Source organism: Garra rufa, chromosome 7 (assembly GCF_049309525.1).
Source record: "Garra rufa chromosome 7, GarRuf1.0, whole genome shotgun sequence".
NCBI lineage: Eukaryota > Metazoa > Chordata > Actinopteri > Cypriniformes > Cyprinidae > Garra > Garra rufa.
The window spans coordinates 38,890,613-38,896,025 of NC_133367.1; the positions used below are offsets into that span (position 1 = coordinate 38,890,613).

The 5,413-nt window shown below is 45.7% G+C and overlaps 1 non-coding gene across 1 annotated transcript; it reads left to right on the forward strand.

The window, feature by feature from the left end:
- The first annotated feature begins 205 nt into the window (after positions 1 to 205).
- LOC141339433 (U1 spliceosomal RNA) lies at positions 206 to 369 on the forward strand. Its single transcript, XR_012356025.1, has one exon. It is a non-coding gene; the product is annotated as a U1 spliceosomal RNA (small nuclear RNA).
- The last annotated feature ends 5,044 nt before the right edge of the window (positions 370 to 5,413 follow it).

Consider the following 5,413-nt stretch of genomic DNA (forward strand, 5'->3'; position numbering starts at 1 on the left):
AGAATCTGATCTGCTGAGACAATCACAACCTTGAAAAAACAGCTGACACTCCTCATCCATTGGCATTTAACCCACTAATTTATTTTATTTATGCGTGTCTAATACTTAGTTTATAGTATTATAGTTTATAGTATTTCGGTTAAATGGTTTTGGAATCTGTTCACTATTTCAAAATAAGTTTAACTATTCCTTGACATCTGTCCTCCTACTTACCTGGCAGGGGAGACACCATGATCAAGAAGGTGGTTCACCCAGGGCGAGGCTCGTCTATTGCACTACGGCCGTGCTGACCCCTGCGAATTCCCCAAATGTGGGAATCTCGACTGCATAATTTATGGTAGTGTGGGACTGCGTTCGCGCTCTCCCCAGGTTTGTGGGGCAGCCGTGGCCCAAAGGTTGCAGGTTCGAGTCTCAGGTCGGCAGGGATTGTAGGTGGGGGGAGTAAATAACCAGCTTTCTCTTCACCCTCAATACCACGACTGAGGTGAGTCCCTTGAGCAAGACACCGTAGCAAGGCACCGTTCCCCCAACTGCTCCCCGGGCGCCGCAGCAATGGCTGCCCACTGCTCCGGGTGTGTGATTACTACTGTGTGTGTGCACTTGGATGGGTTAAATGCAGAGCACAAATTCCTAGTATGGGTCACCATACTTGGCCTCACTTCACCTCCTTTCCTTTCCTTTCCTTCCTTTCCTAAGCTCCTTATGTAGCAAGCAGAACAGGTCAGCATTTAACTTGAGTATAGTTAGTTATTTACTTCTGGGTAATTATTTTCCAAACTTGCAGAATAAAAAAGGATATGTATGTACCAATTGCTTAAATGAAATGGGATGTGGAAAGGTAATGACTGGATTTGTTGGTATAACCATAATTTCGTAAAATTGATGATGTTAATTTGATGATAAGTTGGTTGTAATATCACTCTTGACAAATTTTCACAGTTTGAAGGATCAGTTGTAGATTTCAAAACAACTTTCTTTTGTTAGCTATTAAGTAGCTATAGCTGTCTCTAGTTACAAAGCAACATTATTTTTACTTGTGGGATTGGAATATCATAAGTATAATAGAACATAAAATAAACAAGAAGAAAGAATAATAGCATTAGCAACACTTGTGTCATTAAATATGCAGTGTAGGCTAACAGTATTTACACTAATTGAATCCAAACAGCACAACTAAACTAAATAAATAATAAAAGCCCAAATGAAATGCAGTCTGAACATCACAAATGAATTCCTCTCTTCAGAAATGTCCACAACACCATAACATTATATACAGGTCCTTTAAAAAAAATAGCATATTGTGATAAAGTTCATTATTTTCTGTAATGTACTGGTAAACATTAGACTTTCATATATTTTAGATTAATTACACACAACTGAAGTAGTTCAAGCCTTTTATTGTTTTAATATTGATGATTTTGGCATACAGCTCATGAAAACGCAAAATTCCTATCTCAAAAAAATAGCATATTTCATCCGACCAATAAAAGAAAAGTGTTTTTCATACAAAAAAGTCAACCTTCAAATAATTATGTTCAGTTATGCACTCAATACTTGGTCGGGAATCCTTTTGCAGAAATGACTGCTTCAATGCGGTGTGGCATGGAGGCAATCAGCCTGTGGCACTGCTGAGGTGTTATGGAGGCCCAGGATGCTTCGATAGCGGCCTTAAGCTCATCCAGAGTGTTGGGTCTTGCGTCTCTCAACTTTCTCTTCACAATATCCCACAGATTCTCTATGGGGTTCAGGTCAGGAGAGTTGGCAGGCCAATTGAGCACAGTAATACCATGGTCAGTAAACCATTTATCAGTGGTTTTGGCACTGTGAGCAGGTGCCAGGTCGTGCTGAAAAAATCTCCGTAAAGCTTTTCAGCAGATGGAAGCATGAAGTGCTCCAAAATCTCCTGATAGCTAGCTGCATTGACCCTGCCCTTGATAAAACACAGTGGACCAATACCAGCAGCTGACATGGCACCCCAGACCATCACTGACTGTGGGTACTTGACACTGGACTTCAGGCATTTTGGCATTTCCCTCTCCCCAGTCTTCCTCCAGACTCTGGCACCTTGATTTCCGAATGACATGCAAAATTTGCTTTCATCCGAAAAAAATACTTTGGACCACTGAGCAACAGTCCAGTGCTGCTTCTCTGTAGCCCAGGTCAGGAGCTTCTGCCGCTGTAGCCCATTTCCTGCACACACCTGTACACGGTGGCTCTGGATGTTTCTACTCCAGACTCAGTCCACTGCTTCCGCAGGTCCCCCAAGGTCTGGAATCGTTCCTTCTCCACAATCTTCATCAGGGTCCGGTCACCTCTTCTCGTTGTGCAGCGTTTTCTGCCACACTTTTTCCTTCCCACAGACTTCCCACTGAGGTGCCTTGATACAGCACTCTGGGAACAGCCTATTCGTTAAGAAATTTCTTTCTGTGTCTTACCCTCTTGCTTGAGGGTGTCAATGATGGCCTTCTGGACAGCAGTCAGGTCGGCAGTCTTACCCATGATTGCGGTTTTGAGTAATGAACCAGGCTGGGAGTTTTTAAAAGCCTCAGGAATCTTTTGCAGATGTTTAGAGTTAATTAGTTGATTCAGAGGATTAGGTTAACAGCTTGTTTAGAGAACCTTTTCTTGATATGCTAATTTTTTGAGATAGGAATTTTGGGTTTTCATGAGCTGTATGCCAAAATCATCAATATTAAAACAATAAAGGGCTTTAACTACTTCAGTTGCGTGTAATTAATCTAAAATATATGAAAGTCTAATGTTTACCAGTACATTACAGAAAATACTTTATCACAATATGATAATTTTTTGAGAAGGAACTGCATGAATTACTGAACATCTATGTAGTACAGATGAATTGGAAAACCTTATCAATGAGGTCTAGAAGGTCTGGATCTGTAACATCAGCTTTTGACAGCTGATCTTTATTAATCTCTCCAGAAGAGATGAAATTGTAGATCCACTCCTGAAAAAAGTTAGGTGGAGGGCCATCCTGTGTAATGCTCACAGCCATTATTTCACCAATTGTCCTAAGTAAAAGAGGGCAATACATAAATTGGCAAAGAATGCATTAGAAGAAAATTCCAGTAGAGGATGCAAATAAACATAAACTGAAAATCTGTGATGGAATACTTCAGATTTTTCCCAAACTTCCCACTCTCAAAGAATTTTGCCTCAATCCCAGCCATCATTTATATAGAAAAAAATAAACTGTCAGTACTAATAAGGCCTAAAATAAGAAAGTTATGACTATATTTTATATAACTGCATAAATTGCTGCATTTGAGGGAGGCAAAAACATACCTGCCAGGAATTCTTTCATAAGAGCACCACTGTCTGTTACAGAGGTGCTGAGGGTTGGATCCAAATGCAAAGCTTTATTGTAATCGAGGTCAAAAAACAGACAGGGTCGATCACCAGCAATCAGGAACAACAGAGATAATCCAGAGACAGAGTAATCCAGTAAAAACAGACGTGGGTCAAAAAGCCAGGTGAGCAGTCCAAAGTAACAAAAGAACACAAATCAAACAAACAAGCTAAACTAGAACTAAACTATGACTTAGGGAACAAGACAAGAAAGAACTAAGAAACTAGGAAACTATGAAACAGGGAAAATGCTTAGTAGAGTCCGCTAGAGCAAATCAATACTTCGCAGTGTGTGTATGTGATGAGCTGGCTTTTATGGAGGACAGACAGGAAGCTACCATAGAGGCAGCAGAGGGAGCAGCAACAGTCAGTGAGGGTAAGGGCTCCCTCTGCTGGCCTGGTGTAACATAGCCCCCCCCCCCAAAGAGCGGCTTCCAGACGCTCCCAACAGTCCTAGAAATAACAGTCCTGGGGGGCGGTGGGGGAGCAGAGGTGGAGCAGACAAACGAAGGAGGACCAGGTCCATGTGGCAGAGGAGGACCTTGAGGCAGGACCGGCAGATCTGGGGGAGTTGAGGCCCCCCGCAGCAGGACATGTGGGAGCGAGGGTATCCACGGCGGAGCAGACGACCACCAGAGCCCAACCGAAATCCTCCAGAGAGGAGCAAGAGGCTTAGGAACCCCCCATGGTGGAGCAGGAAGCCCAGGAGTCCTCCAGGGCGGAGCAGGAGGCGGAGCGACCCTCCAGGGTAGAGCAGGAGGCGGAGCGGCCCTCCGGGGCGGAGCAGGAGGCGCAGGAGCCCTCCAGGGCGGAACAGGAGGCGCAGGAGCCCTCCAGGGCGGAACAGGAGGCGCAGGAGCCCTCCAGGGCGGATCAGGAGGCGCAGGAGCCCTCCAGGGCGGATCAGGAGGCGCAGGAGCCCTCCAGGGCGGAACAGGAGGCGCAGGAGCCCTCCAGGGCGGATCAGGAGGCGCAGGAGCCCTCCAGGGCGGAATAGGAGGCGCAGGAGCCCTCCAGGGCAGGTCAGGAGGCTTAGCAACCCTCCGGCCATCTTGGGAACAGGATCAGGAAAGGCGGCCATCTTGTGAGCAGGGTCTGGAAAGGCGGCCATCTTGTGAGCAAGGTCTGGAAAGGCGGCCATCTTGTGAACAGGCTCAGGAAAGGCAGCCATCTTGTGAACGGGCTGTGACATGGTGGCCATCTTGTGAAGGGGCTCTGGGCTGGTAGACATCTTATGCTGTGGCTCTGGGTTAGCAGACATCATGTGCTGTGGCTCTGGGCTAGCAGACATCTTGTGCTGTGGCTCTGGGCTAGCAGACATCTTGTGCTGTGGCTCTGGGCTAGCAGACATCTTGTGCTGTGGCTCAGGGCTAGCAGACATCTTGTGCTGTGGCTCAGGGCTAGCAGACATCTTGTGCTGTGGCTCAGGGCTAGCAGACATCTTGTGCTGTGGTTTATGATCGCGAGCTGTGACATGAGTTTTGTCCTCCGACTCCTCAACAGCTCCCACAGTAAATGAGGAGCCGGTGACCAACAAAGCAAAGTCCAAAAACTCCATAAGCGACCCCCGAGGACCACTAACTATTAGCATGGTGCGTAGTGGTTCATTTAGTCCATGGGAAAATAAATCTATCAGTGCATAGTCCGGGAAATCAGAATATGGGATAATGTCCAGGAAATCTTGGATGTGGTCCTCGAGGGATCGATTACCTTGTGACTTGAGGGCGAAGCTGATGACTGGGTCCATGTTGTTGCTGGTGGTGGAACAAAGCCGCTGGATCCGAGTGTGGCGAAGTATTCTGTTACAGAGGCGCTGAGGGTTGGATCCAGGGCCGGAGTGGGACTCCTTTTCAGCCCTGGAGTTTCAAGCCTTAGACCGGCCCACTTTAGTTCACGACTGACTATATTAAAATGACGTCATTTCCAATTCAGTGCAAATACAGTAGCCTAAGTGTTGCTTCACAGTGAAGATTTATTTGAACAGTTAACACAATATAATGTTTAACAGTATCAGTATGTATTTTCTGTTAGAATTAGTGCTCATAAA